Consider the following 14,772-nt stretch of genomic DNA (forward strand, 5'->3'; position numbering starts at 1 on the left):
GGCCCGGGACGCGTCAGCTGCTAAGCAGGAAAGACAGCGGCACCCGGCGGGCGGGATCCATGTCCTCGGCGGGCCGCCTGTGGCCCGTGGGCCGTAGTTTGAGGACCCCTGGTAGAGCGTTGGCCTGCGGACTGAAGGGTCCCGGGTTCGATTCCGGTCAGGGGCATGTGCCTTGGTTTCGGACACATCTCCAGTGGGGGGTGTGCAGGAGGCAGCTGATCGATGTTTCTCTCTCATCGATGTTTCTGACTCTCTGTCCCTCTCCCTTCCTCTCTGTAGAAAATCAATAAAATATATTTTTTAAAAAAATTAGCCTGTTATATTTGGTCCAACATTTCAATGAACTCACCCCTAATGATTTCATGGACCTTACACGGCAGCACTGGAGGTTCCCCATCCCTGCCAGAATCTAAGAGAATCACGGACCGGCTGCCTCCTGCACGCCCCACACTGGGGATCGAGCCCGCAACCTGGGCCTGGGCACTGAGCGGGAATCAACGTCCTGGTTCCTAGGTCGACGCTCAGCCACTGAGCCACCTTGGCTGGGCTCACATCTGAGAACCATCCCATCAGGGGCCCTGGGGGTGACCCTCCCTGGAGATGTCAGCCGAGCACCGTGCCCCTCACTGCACACCATCCCAGCCAGGTGCTCTCCCATTTCACAGGTGGGAAGGGAGAGGCCAGAGGGGGCTGCACCGCCCGTGGGCTGCGTGGCTGACCCAGAAGTCATGCTAAGAGACACGGTATCTGACTTCCCGGGTCCAGAGATCCTGCAGGGAGATGCTGGCTCTCGGAGCCGACGGTCTCGAGAAATCCCGACCCCCTGTGAACACACTGCAGCGGGGAGCGACGGGCAGAGGCCTGTGGCCCGCCTGGAGGGCCCGCTCCCCGGCCTTCTCAGGAAGTGCTTTGGGGTGCTTCTCGCTGAGAGTGGGGTGCGCGCTGGTCTTGCTCTGTAACACCCGAATCCCCCTCCACTACTCCCCTGGCGCCCTTTGCCCCCGGCTGTGTTTTTTTTGGGGGGGCGGTCCTGTGTGTTCGGTGGCGTTTTCCTCCACGGTGGCTCCCCTCCTTTGGCTGGAAGGCTATTCTAGAAACAGACGACGTGAAGACGGGGACGTGCATGTTTTCTGGGTGTGATCCGAGGACGGTGAGGACACTTGCGAGCCTCGGTGTGTCATCTGTGAGGTGGGTGACAGCGGCCCGAGTGACGGCAAAGAACAGAAACATGAACATGGGACGTGATGGGCGACTGTGACAACGTTATCGTGGACGCAAGGATCGTGGGGGGGAGGAAGGCCGTGGGCGGAGCTCAGCAGAAATCAGGAATTCCTGGGAGAGGGGCTGGGAGAAGCTTCCGGTACAACAAGGCTCTGTCTCGTGACTCGCAAGCACCGGCCTCGGGGAATACCTCCTTCCCCATTGGCATCAGGTCCTGTTCCCTTGCTCGCGGGCCCAACACGCTGGATTCTGTGAAAGAACCCGAAGTGATGGCTCCAGAGCGGAAAACGGAAATTCTACCCTCGGCCCCTCAACGCGAAATCCCCGCTCTGCCCTCTCCTCCTCGTCCAGAGGCGACGAGGGGTGACTCTGAGGACAAGGAAGCTGTCCCCCCCCCCCCGAAGGTGAGTTCTCCCCCCCCTGTCTGTGCCCCAAGCAAGCCTCCCCCACCCTTAGCCACGTCCCATCTTCGTAGGGACCCCTGCTCTCCGTGCAAACGGGGTGTACAAGGGAGGGCGTCACCCTGGCCACATGGGCTCAGCAGATAGAGGTCGGCCTGCGGACGGAAGGGTCCGGGTTCGATTCCCGGTCAGGGGCACGTGCCCGGGTGCGGGCTCGATCCCCAGGGTGGGGCGTGCAGGAGGCAGCCGATCCGTGATTCTCTCTCCTCATGGATGTTTCTCTCTCCCTCTCCCTGCCTCTCTGAAATCCATAAACATATATATATATATATATTTTAAAAAAATATATTTTATTGATATTTCACAGAGAGTCAGAAACATCAATGAGAGAGAAACATCCATCAGCTGCCTCCTGCACACCTCCCACCGGGGATGTGCCTGCAACCAAGGTCCATGCCCTTGACCGGAATCGAACCCGGGACCTTTCAGTCCGCAGGCCGACGCTCTATCCACTGAGCCACACCGGTTTCGGCCATAAACATATATATTTTTAAAAAGATTTGATAGTTTGGAAACACAGCACCGCCTCGACCGGAGGGAAGTGCAGTCCCACCAACCCCGCATGACAGGCCTCTCAGCCTTGGGAACACGCAGCCTGCGGGTGGCGTGAGCCAGGACGCGTGGCGGGCGGCGGTGCCAGGCTCAGCCCCACCCTGCAGGCCCGCTCGGGGCTGAGCCCGAGGCCTGGGAAAGCGGGGAGTCCTTTCCTTGAGTCCCTGCCGCTCCCACGGCCCCGTCGGAAGATGGTCCGCATTCCTGCGGAGCACAGCTGGGTGGGGAGGTGGGGAGCCGCGCCGAGTCCTGGAGCCTTTCCCCGGATGGTGTGGGTTTTGAAAGACATTCGTTTTCAAGACGGCCCTTTGTTCTTTTGGGGGAAAATAATCTCTTCCCTTTTGCACGTGGCCTGGCGAGCGCAGTCCGCGGAGCTGCCAACTTCACCGCATGTGCTCGGCACACACGCCCCCCCCCCCCCCCCCCCCCCCGCGTACACGGCCCCCCCCCCCCCCCCCCCCGCGCACACAGCCGACCCGCCCCTGGCTCCCCCTGCAAGGAGCCACCTCCGGCCTTCGGCCTTCGCTGTGAACGATGCCTCTGCCCCAATAACCACGCGGCACGGACCGAACGTGGCCCCGGGGCCTGCATCACGGGGACGCGGCTGGAGAGGTGGCTCGGGCCGGCTGAGGCAAAGGGCCGCTTCACGCAAACACGGCTGCTTTTGGGACCTGGCGGGGAAACGAGAAAGAAACCCAAGATGCTCCGGGCTTCTGTCCTGGTTGCCAGGCAACCAGATGCTGGTGCAGGAAGGGAGAGGGGCTTTCTTCTGGTGCCAGGCAGCGCTGACGGACAGCGGGTGCTTTCCGGGCCGAGGGGGCGGGACAGAGGAAGCTGCACAAGCCTCATCGCCCTAATCGGCCTCGGAGCCACCGCCGGCAGGGGAGCTGGAAGGAGGCCCTCATCTGCCGGGCCCAGGGGGTGGGGGAGGCTGCAGGGCTGAGAGGGTGGGGGGACGGGGCTGCAGGGCTGAGAGGGTGGGGGGAGGCTGCAGGGCCGAGGGGGTGGGGGGACAGGGCTGCAGGGCTGAGGGGGTGGGGTGGGGAGGCTGCAGGGCTGAGGGGGTGGGGGGACGGGGCTGCAGGGCTGAGGGGGTGGGGTGGGGAGGCTGCAGGGCCCAGGGGGTGGGGGGAGGCTGCAGGGCTGAGAGGGTGGGGGGTGCGGCAGGGCCGAGGGGGTGGGGGGGCTGCAGGGCTGAGGGGGTGGGGGAGGCTGCAGGGCCGAGGGGGTGGGGGAGGCTGCAGGGCTGAGGGGGTGGGGGGGGAGGCTGCAGGGCTGAGGGGGTGGGGGGGGCTGCAGGGCCGAGGGGGTGGGGGGGGGCTGCAGGGCCGAGGGGGTTGGGGGTGCTGCAGGGCTGAGGGGGTGGGGGGACTGGGCTGCAGGGCCGAGGGGGTGGGGGGGGCTGCAGGGCCGAGGGGGTGGGGGGATGGAGCTGCAGGGAGCCTGAGGGTTCCGGGGAGCCGGCTCCTTGGCAGCTACAGAGGCGAGTGATGCAGGGGGGTAGGTGGGCAGGAGGCACCGACACAGCCTCCGGGGCGGGAGGCGGGGGACCCGGGAACCACACGGGGGCCGAGGGCAGAAGACAGACGGGAGCCACGCCGGGCACAACGCAGTGACGATCCAAGAGGCTGCGTGTGCCCGTCACGGCGCCCAGGCCGGGGGCAGGGCCAAGGCGACGGCCCAGCCCCAAACCCACCTGGCCTTCGCTTCTGTCCACGTCGGGTCCCAGGGGACCGGGGACTAGGGGCCCTCAGACAGGCCCGGGCCAGATCCTCGCTCTGCCACCTATGGGGGAGTTGGGGGGCGCGTGCTTCGCACCCTGAGCTTCCGGCCTCTCTGCCCGCAGGGCGCGTGGGACTCAGCCGTGGGCACAACTGTTTCCTTCCCCCCTCCCCGAAGCGGGCCTGTCCTCTCAGGGCCTCCATGAGGACGCGTGCCGTCTGTGCAGCCGCAGTGAAAGGGAGAGTTGGCTCCATCGGGGCGGACAGGTTGGGGGGGAGGGTTACTGGGCGATTTCCTCGTCATTGCACTGGCATTTCTTTTCTTTTCTTTTTTAATATGTTTTTGTTGGTTTTATAAAGAGAGACAGGGAGAGGGAGAGAGAGATAAGACATCAATGAGAGAGAAACATCCATCCGCTGCCTCCTGCACGCCCCACCCTGGGGTCGAGCCCACAAACCAGGCCTGTGCCCCGGCCGGGAACCGAACTGGTGAGCTCCTGGTTCCTAGGTGGATGCTCAAGCCCTGAGCCCCGCCGGGCCGGCTGCACGGCGTTTCTGATGTTCCTGGAAGGCGCACACGGCGTAGCCTCAAACACAGGAGCGCCGCCCAGGGCCCCCTGCGAGGAAGCAACTTTCCCATGTGGTAGGGAGGAAACAGAATGCCAGAGAGGTTAAAGGTCAGCGGCAGGTCCCAGGCCGCCCCCCGCCCCCCCTTCCCCGAGTCTGCAGGAAAGATGTGCCCCACCCGCTCCAGTCACCTGCCCCGACCTCCTCGGCAGGCGCTCCGCTGCCCTCCCGCGTGAAACGCCCGCCCCGTCACCCTCTCAGCCACAAGCAGCGACAACGGTCCCCCCCCCCCAGCCCCCCGCCCCCCCGTGCCTGCATCTCCAGAATCGACCGAAGGGAAACAGCAAAGCAGCCAGCAAACCAACCAGGAGACGCTTCCCCTGCGAGTTGTCCCTGTGGATCTGCTGAGACGCCCGCCGCCGAGCGGGTGACTGGCCTCCTCTGGGGAGAGGTGGGGGCCCCAGCGAGCAGTGAGGGGAGCGCAGAGCCTCTGCCGGAGACGCACGGCGGGTGCTCCGGCCACAAGCCCGGCACCTCAGCGCTTGGCCTCCTGCACCCTCCCGGTCCCTGCAAGCACACGCCGTGTCTGTCCATCTCACCTCACAGGAGACAACAGAGGGAGGCCCACAGGGGCTAAGAGACTCCGGGCACACAGCCCGCCCGTCCGCCCTGCCTGGCACCTCTGCACGCAGCCTCCCAGCCCGTGCCCTCCTCCCGCCGCCCGTCTCTCCCGCAGGGACACGTGGGGCCAAACCCTTTCCACGCGGCTGTTGGGCCAGGAGGAAGCCCAGAGCACCCCGGGGTGAGCGTGAGGGGGATGCTGGCCCCCTGCGCCTCGGCTCCGATCAGCGCTCCCGCCGTGGGAAGGGGAGCCGTGGCCGTGGGCTGGGCTGGCGCAGGCCCGTCCTGCCGGCCTCACAGGCACCGATCGAGTGCTTCCAGTTAAATGAAAACATCAAACCGCACAGCGTGCGGCCGAGCACCTGGGGAGGCGTGCATCACCGAGCTGTCAGCACGCTCGCACGCCGTCCCGGCACGCGTGTGCGCCCCCCCAGGCGGCTCCTTGGCAGCGGACACGCTTCCCTCTGACCCAGATGATCCCGCTTCGCAGCCCCGAGGGAGCCCCAGCCTGCCAGGCCCCGCCCCCCGCAGCCATTTCCTGGTTCCACCCTGTTTTGTTCTAGTTGCAGGGACTGAATCCATCACCCATTTTCTTAAAACAATTTTTTTTAAAATATATTTTTTTATTGATTTTTTACAGAGAGGAAGGGAGAGGGATAGAGAGTTAGAAACATCGATGAGAGAGAAGCATCGATCAGCTGCCTCCTGCACACACCCCCTCCCCACTGGGGATGTGCCCACAACCAAGGTCCATGCCCTTGACCGGAATTGAACCCGGGACCCTTCAGTCCGCAGGCTGACACTCTATCCACTGAGCCAAACCGGTCAGGGCTCTTAAAAATTTTTATTGATTTCAGAGAGGAAGGGAGAGGGAGAGAGAGAGAGAGAACGTTACTGAGAGAGAGAACCACGGATCGGCGGACTCCTGCACGCCCCACCTGGGGACCTCAGGGATCAAGCCCGCAACCCGGGCACGTGCCCCGACTGGACTCGACCGTGGCCTCCTGGTTCATAGGTCGACGCTCAACCCTGCAGCCACGCCGGCCGGGTTCGTCACCTATTTCTACCTCGTCAGGCACAGGGGCCCCTCCTCCCGCTCCCCAGCTCCTCTGGACAGGAGGGGGTGAAGGAACGGCCACGCTCCAAACTCAGCCGGGGCACGGGGGGGGGGGGACGCCCGTGATTCCAGCAAGTGACGGCATCATCAAACGTACAAGCGTCCAGCATGGAGATGCCCTGTGCACGGTCAGCAGTGGGCGAGGACACGGGGAGCCGCCGTGAGCCGGGGGAGAGGTGGGGAGAGGGGGGCGGCGCTGCAGGGAACGGGGGGCCCTGCTGCCCGGTTCCTGTGCTGTCTGCCAGGACAGAGATAAGAGGGGGGGCGACGAGCCACAGACAGTGAAAGACGGAGGAGCCGGCCTGTGGCCGAGTCCCTCTGCTCCTGCAGACGACAGAGACGAGGCCTGGGGGCAAGGGCCCCCCTCCAAGGCCCTGCTGCCCACGGCCCCCTCCCAAGGCCCTGCTGCCCACGGCCCCCTCCCAAGGCCCTGCTGCCCACGGCCCCCCCACCACCAAGGCCCTGCTGCCCACGGCCCCCCACCAAGGCCCTGCTGCCCACGGCCCCCCACTGAGGCCCTGCTGCCCACGGCCCCCCTCCGAGGCCCTGCTGCCACAGCCCCCCCCCTCCAAGGCCCTGCTGCCCACGGCCCCCCTCCGAGGCCCTGCTGCCACAGCCCCCCCCCTCCAAGGCCCTGCTGCCACAGCCCCCCTCCAAGGCCCTGCTGCCCACGGCCCCCCCCCCCCTCCAAGGCCCTGCTGCCACGGCCCCCCACCTCCAAGGCCCTGCTGCCACAGCCCCCCACCAAGGCCCTGCTGCCACAGCCCGCACACACATGCACACACACATGCACTCACACACTCACACTCACACTCAAATGTACTCACACACACATGCACTCACACACACATGCACTCACACTCACATGTACTCACACACACATGCACTCACACACACACACATGCACTCTCACACTCAAATGTACTCACACTCACATGTACTCACACACATGCACCCACACACACTCACACACACATGCACTCACACACACATGCACTCACACACACATGCACACACATTCACTCACACACTCACACTCAAATGTACTCACACTCACATGTACTCACACACACATGCACTCACACACTCACACTCACACTCAAATGTACTCACACACACATGCACTCACACGCATGCACTCACACTCACATGTACTCACACTCACATGTACTCACACACATGCACTCACACGCACTCACACACACTCACACACATGCACTCACACAGACATGCACACACACGCACTCTCACACTCAAATGTACTCACACACACATGCACTCACACACACATGCACTCACACACATGCACTCACACACATACATGCACTCACACACTCACACACATGCATTCACTCACACACACTCACACACCCACACACACACACACACGGTGCATGTTTATGACTTAATTTAGCTTTGTAATTGACCTCACAGACATGAAGGGAGGAAGAGAGAGAGAAACAGTGATTGGCTGCCTCCCGCACACGCCCTGAGTGGGGACCAAACCCCCACAGGACAGCCTACAGCCCATCGAGCACCCAGCAGGGCTCACTGACCATCTTAACTTAACAAATGTCATTTACCGTCTCCCCCACACACGCTCTTCCTTCTCCCACTCGGCCAAGACATCTCCCAGGGAAAGGCTTCAAAGAGACAGACAGACAGACGGAAGGGGGCAAAGGTCATTTTCTGCAGAGTGGGCTCCGCGTGGAGTCTGGCTTCGGGTCTCTGGCTGCTTCCACGGGGAACCAACAGCCTTCCTCCGGGCCCGGGAGACAGACCTGAGCCGGGCACATGCACCTGGGGCGCCCCAGTCCCCCCCCCGACTTCCCCCTTCTCCCTGGGTGCACCCCGCCTTCTCCCTGGGCGCAGCTGGCTCCTCTGGGCAGGATGCCGGGCGGGGACCGGAGCCCAGTGGGACGGGGACCAGCTTTCCCTGCGGGCGAGGGAGGCCGGGCAGAGGCCTCAGGCTGCGCCCCGCCGGGGTTCGGTTCACCCCGAGATGAGGCGCAGCGCGTCCCAGAGGAGCCAGCCAGTCTCCCCGGGACCCGTGTCTGCGCCCGGTGCTGTGATAAGGGCCAGGGGTGGGGTGGGGGGGCGGCCGAGACGAGGAATTGAGTTCCTCCCAGCAGCGTGCACACGGGCCGCCGCGGCAGGCTGATCTCCTCCGAGGAGACCCCGGCCGGGTGCCGCCCTGTGCCGCCCTCGGAGGGTGTCTCCCGTCCCCAGAGGACGATGGGGGCTGGACAGGCCAGGCGTCCAGGCCAGCAGGTCCAGGAGGCAGGGAGAGCCCAGAGCCCTGGGGGTCCCGCCTCGGCCTCTGGCTCCGGGGGTCAGAGCCGGGGTCTCCGTGTCTCTACCTAAAGGGCTCAGGGATGAGGGTGGCGGGCCGTGGAGGGTCCTCTGGCGGCCTGGGGAGATGAGAGGACAGGAGGAAGAGGCACCTGGTCTCAGGAAATAATCTGCCACCCCGGGCTGTGGCTCAGTGGTTAGAGCGCCGGCCTCTGCCCACCCAAGGGTCATGGGCTGGATTCCAGGCCCAGGGACAGAGCTGGGTTTCAGGTTCAACCTCCAGCCCCGGTCAGAGCAGATGGCAGCCCATCGATGTGTTTCTCTCACGCTGATGTTTCTCCCTCCCTCCCTCCCTCCCCCTCCCTCCCTCCCTCCCCCTCCCTCCCTCCCTCCCTTCCCTTTCTCCCTCCCACCCTCCCTCTCTCCCTCCCTCCCTCCCTTCCCTTTCTCCCTCCCTCCCTTCCTCCCTTCCTCCTTCTCTCCCTGCCTCCCTCCCTTCCTCCCTGCCCCTCTCCCTCTCTCCCTCCCTCCCTGCCCCCCTCCCACCCTCCCTTCTTCTCTCCCTCCTTCTCTCCCTTCCTTTTCTCTCTCCCTCCCTCTCTGCCCCCTCCCTGCCCCCCTCCCTCCCTCCCTCCCTCTCTCTAAAAATCAATGGAAAACTACCCTCGGGCGAGAATTCACAACCACAACCAAGGCATTGAATCCTCCAGTTACCCGTCGGCCCTGGAACACCACGAACAGCCCTGGACCGGGGACGAGGCACCCCTCACCCAGAAGCAGACACACACCAGCATGACTCACCCGCGTTCCAGCCGCGGGCAGACGCCCGTGACCACGTGAGCCCCCGCACGCCCCTCCCCGCACCCCCTCCCCGTGGCTCCCGTGCGCCCTCGTTCTGCTAAAATGCGGTGACAGGGACATTCATCACGGCTCCCTCCACGGGAGACTTTGTTCCGCTGTCAGGCTCTGTTAGAATTTTCCAGAAGCAGCGTTACCGCAGCCGCGCTCGGAAACAACGGCCCCCTCCTCTGAGTCCACGCAGTGACAGCGGTCACAGCCGGGGACCGCGCCGCCTCGGTTCTGGGGCCAACCGGGGTTTTCCCGGTGAACGCTGCCTCTCGTCGGCCTGGGAGGCGCTGGGGGACCCTCACCCTCGTCGGGAGGAGGAGAAACAGGCCCGTCTGTGTCTAAGGCAGCCGGTCCGGCCCCGGGGCTCCTCTGACTCCCGCCTGCACGGAACGGCGGGCACAGGGCACGTCCTCATTCTGGTGGAGATTTCCTGACGGATGTGTGGGTCCCGCCCTGTCTTCACGTTGCCCTGGGCGACCACACGGCCTGTGTGGGCTCCACACACCATCCCTAACCTGGGGGTCCCGTCTCCGCTCCCACAGCCGTTTCCTCGCCGGCTTTCCGGCCGATGGCATCCCCGGTGCCCACGCCCTGCTGCCCGCCTCCCAGCCCACAGCCGGCGTCACCCACGTCCGGTCCCGGCGGCCGCGAGGCATCGCCTTTAGGTCAGCTGGGACGGCTCCAGCGGTGGCAGCCCGGGCAGGGACCACGGTGCCCGGGTATTTGGTCAAACTCGTCCTGGGTGCGTGGGGGGCGTGTCTGGGGGAGGGTGACATTGGAGCTGACGGACGGAGTCCCCCAGATGGTCCTGCCCCCCCTGCCCCCCCCCCCGTGAGTCTCCTCCAATCCCTTCAAGGCCTGCCTAGAACCGACGGCGACCTCCCGAGAGGAAGAAGCTACGCCTGCCCAGGTCGCCGTCAGGAAACTTGAACGGAAACTTCCTTCCCTCCTTCCTTCCTTCCCTCCTTCCTTCCTTCCCTCCTTCCTTCCTTCCTTCCCTCCTTCCTTCCCTCCCTCCCTCCTTCCTTCCCTCCTTCCCTCCTCCTTCCTTCCTTCCCTCCTTCCTTCCCTCCCTCCTTCCCTCCTCCTTCCTTCCTTCCCTCCTTCCTTCCCTCCCTCCTTCCTTCCCTCCTTCCTTCCTTCCCTCCTTCCCTCCTTCCTTCCTTCCCTCCTTCCTTCCTTCCCTCCTTCCTTCCTTCCTTCCCTCCTTCCTTCCTTCCTTCCCTCCTTCCTTCCCTCCCTCCTTCCTTCCCTCCTTCCTTCCTTCCCTCCCTCCTTCCCTCCCTCCCTCCTTCCTTCCCTCCCTCCCTCCTTCCTTCCCTCCCTCCCTCCCTCCTTCCCTCCTTCCTTCCCTCCTTCCCTCCCTCCTTCCTTCCCTCCCTCCTTCCTTCCTTCCCTCCCTCCCTCCTTCCTTCCTTCCCTCCTTCCTTCCTTCTCTCCTTCCCTCCCTCCCTCCCTCCTTCCCTCCTTCCTTCCCTCCCTCCCTCCTTCCTTCCCTCCCTCCTTCCTTCCTTCCCTCCTTCCTTCCTTCCCTCCCTCCCTCCTTCCTTCCTTCCTTCCCTCCTTCCCTCCCTTTTTCCTTCCCTCCCTCCCTCCTTCCTTCCTTCCTTCCTTCCCTCCTTCCCTCCTTCCCTCCTTCCTTCCTTCCCTCCTTCCTTCCCTCCTTCCTTCCCTCCCTCCTTCCTTCCTTCCCTCCCTCTCTCCTTCCTTCCTCCCTCCCTCCCTCCCTTCCTTCCTTCCCTCCCTCCCCCCTCCCTCCCTTCCTCCCTTCCTTCCCTTCTTAATGTTTTTATTGATTTTCAGAGAGAGGAAGGGAGAGGGCTAGAGAGAGAAACCTTGATGAGAGAGAAGAGCACCATCCATCGGCTGCCTCCTGCACAGCCCACTGGGGATCGAGCCCACGACCGGGCACGTGCCCTGACCGGGAATCGAACCAGCCACCTCTCACTTCCTGGGTCGATGCTCAACCCCTGAGCCACGCTGGCCGGGCCGGATCGCTTTCTTAGACTCTTAGTCTAACTAGGAATCGAGCCCAAGGTCGGAGGTCTGCTCCTTGGACCCTGGGAGACGAAGCGTGGAAGGCCAGGGGAGACGCGTGTGGCCGGAGCGGGGACGAGTCTCCCTCGCGCCCTCAGGCCTGTCCCCCCTGCAGGTCAGTGAGGGTGCAGCCCGTCTCCCTCCCATCGCCTCACCTCCACCTGCCGCTGCCCAGAGGGGTTAGGGCTCCCCCCTTCCCTGGCATCTTCTCTGAGCACGTTCATGTCTCCCTGCAGCGCCACAGAGGACATCAGAGCAGTTATTATTATTATTATTTTTTTTAACAAAACATTAAAATTCCTCGCTGATGCCGACCATCAGATACTTTCTGTGGGACAGCGACCTGGTTATTTTTCGGGGCGATGCTTCCGGTCCGTCCGCCCGCAGACGCACATTGATCGTGGTCCGTCTTTGATGCTCAAGCCAAAAGCCGGAACGTTTGCTGACACTCAGCCCACGTCTTTCATCTTTAAAAACGAGATCCCCCGTGGACCACGGATGAATGCAGTCTGTCTCCCGAGGCTCAGCGGAAAGCCGCCGTTGAAAAGGCATGAAAACGGATCCTCGGAGGACACCCCTCCTCCTCCTCCGCAGAGAAGGCGAACGCGGCCGACAATCCGCTCTTGGCCGTGAAAGTGTCCGCTTTTCCGGCCCTTGGTCTGAAGCCGTGGGTCGCTGAGGGAGCAGCACAGAACTTACGCTCCCGGGGAACTTGCAGCAGAGAGCGCGGCGTCTGACGGGCCGCGTGGACCCGGGAGCCCCCCGCGCCGAGGAGGAGGCTGTAAATCAGGGGTGTTAAGTGGAGCTTGAGCCCCGTGTCATTGCGAATTCCAGGCGTCAGCCCCAGGAAGCAGGGGCTTTAGGAGGGATGACAACTGGCCCTCGTCGGTAATGGATATGGAAACGAACGGCGGCTCCCTGCGCCCGGCGGGGGGGTCTGAAGGACGGGGCGGCAGGCGTGAAATCGGGGGCGGACGCGCGAGCTCGGCCAGCTGTCCCCCGATGCTCCTGTCGGGTCCCCCCCCCCCCCCCCCCCGCTCCGGGAAGGCCCGCCTTCCGTGACTCCCACCCGCCTCTGACACCAAACTGTCCATCATTTAAAACAACGAAGGGGACGAGCGGCGTTGCCACGCACGGGGCCACGCGCTCTGGGGCTTTGTGTCCTTCGACCCTTACGACGGCCCCCAGAGGCATGCGGGAAGCTTTTCCCAGCGTCAGAGGCAGCGACAGCGAGGCCCCGGAGGGTCACGTCTTCCTGAGGGGGCACAGGAGGGATGAGCCCCCCGCCCGGGGGCCGCCTGCCCCGGAGCCGGGCGGAGTCTGTTGCCGCAGCCTGACCGGCGGCCCCCTCCGTGCCGCCGTCTCTCAGGACGCGGCCAGCTTCTCAGGGGGAGACACGGCGTCTATGCTGATGGTTCTACAGGGTCACGGCTCAAACCCCCAACCAATGGCATTGAACCGCAGCAAAAACAAATAAATCCACATATTTTATACATAAAATTTATCTATACTAGTAAAAGGGTAATACGCTAATTAGACCAAGAGACCTTCCGGACATCCTTCTGGACAAAGCCATGGTGGTGGGGCCGAGGCAGAGGCAGTTGGGGGTGATCAGGCCAGCGGGGGGTGGGGCAGTTGGGGGCGAGCAGGCCGTAGTGGGGGGCAGTTGGGGGCGATCAGGCTAGGAGGGGAGGGCAGTTGGGGGTGATCAGGCCAGTGGGGGGGGCAGTTGGGGGTGAGAAGGCTGGTGGGGGGGCAGTTGGGGGTGAGAAGGCTGACGGGGCGGGGGGGCAGCTCCGGCAGGCAGAGTGGTTAGGGGTGATCGGGGAGGCAGGCAGGTGAGCGGTTAGGAGCCAGTGGTCCCAGATTGCGAGTCGGACATCCCCCGAGGGGTCCCAGATTGGAGAGGGTGCAGGCCAGGCTGAGGGACACCCACCCACCTCGTGCACGAATACCGGGCCTCTAGTATATTACATGTAACTCATCTACTTTCTATAGAAAATTCATCTGTTTTATACATAAAACTTGTAATAGTTATATGTAACATATATTCTGTATGTAAAATTCCTATGATAACCCGTACTGTTCATATACTTATAAGACACCGTGTATGACATCCATCTAAAAGCCCACATCTCTCAGGCCCGGTTCAGGGCCGGGGTAGAAAATACGTTCTTTGGCCTTCGATGCCAACCTAACCCGCCGAAAACCTGCACACGAGCAGGCCGTGCTTGGTGAGCGTCCAGGGAGGCCGAGCCAGGGGGCGGGGGCAGGTCTCCTGGAGGAAGCAGAGGGATGCGCCCGGACCAGCCATCACGCCCGGGGTTGTCTGCGTCTCCATGGACGTGCCGCCAAGCTCGGGGTTCGAGAGGAGTGTCAGCCTGAACGCTTGATAAAGCCACATCCGTCCAGCAAACTCCACCGTCGCCTCATTAGCTGCGGAAAACAGAATGCCCTGGGACCCGTGAGATATTTCCGGTAAAAATAACATCTCCCTCTTTATCAGGGAACTGGAAAGTGGCACCTCATTGTGTGGTGAGCGGCCGTGGGGTCAGGCCCAGGGGTCAGGCCCAGGGGTCAGGGCCAGGGCCTGGCAGTGTGAACGGCCCTCCGTCCGTCCGCCCGTCCTGAGCATTTCCTCCCGGAGAAGCGGCTGTGGAGCCTAATTGAGGCGGGTGTCCCGGGACGGGCGCAGATAAGCCGCGGGCCGAGTGAAGGGACCAGCCTGTGACCCGCAGGCCTCCTGGCGCGGACAGGACGCGGCGATGAGCCGGGGCCGCTAATCTCCGGGAGATAAGCGGGAACAGGGCCGGGAGGCTGTGCTGGGCTGGGGCCTGGCCTGTGAGTGAGTCAGCCTCGGCTGGCCGCCCCCCCGCCCGCCCCACGGCGCCGAGCCACCGCCCCCACGGGGTGCAGCCTGCCAAGGGTGCTGTTCCAGGCCGCGGCTGCGGAGCTGCCTTTGGGGCTGTTCGGCGGACGCCCCTCAGATGGCCTCCCGGACGCAGCCGGCATCAGCAGGAAGCGGGTCACCACGCTACGGACAGGCCGAGGGAGGGAGGACTGAGGAGGAGGGAGCAGGAAGGAAGGACGCACTGGGTTACTCTGAATCCCGGGCCTGTGCCACGTGTGTGGACATAGAAGCGGCCTTACATCGAAAAGAAAAAGATAAAAATCACGTGATGTTAAATTTGGGGGGAGGGGGCCGTCTAAAAACATCTGAACATTTTCACGGAGTTAAAAAGCGAGTCCAAGCTTATAATCCACTCGCAGCGAACCACCGACTGATAGACACGAAGGGGCTCTCTCCCCGGAAGGGACTCTGTCTGCGGGGAGT

The 14,772-nt window shown here is 63.5% G+C and overlaps 1 long non-coding RNA gene across 1 annotated transcript; it reads left to right on the top strand.

Moving 5' to 3' along the window:
• Positions 1-5,982: 5,982 nt before the first annotated feature.
• Positions 5,983-10,340, top strand: LOC308233914. Its single transcript, XR_013959012.1, has 3 exons — positions 5,983-6,191; positions 9,263-9,388; positions 9,944-10,340. It is a non-coding gene; the product is annotated as an uncharacterized lncRNA (long non-coding RNA).
• Positions 10,341-14,772: the final 4,432 nt, after the last annotated feature.

The sequence above is a fragment of the Plecotus auritus genome, assembly GCF_963455305.1.
Source record: "Plecotus auritus genome assembly, chromosome: 9".
In the NCBI taxonomy this organism is placed as follows: domain Eukaryota; kingdom Metazoa; phylum Chordata; class Mammalia; order Chiroptera; family Vespertilionidae; genus Plecotus; species Plecotus auritus.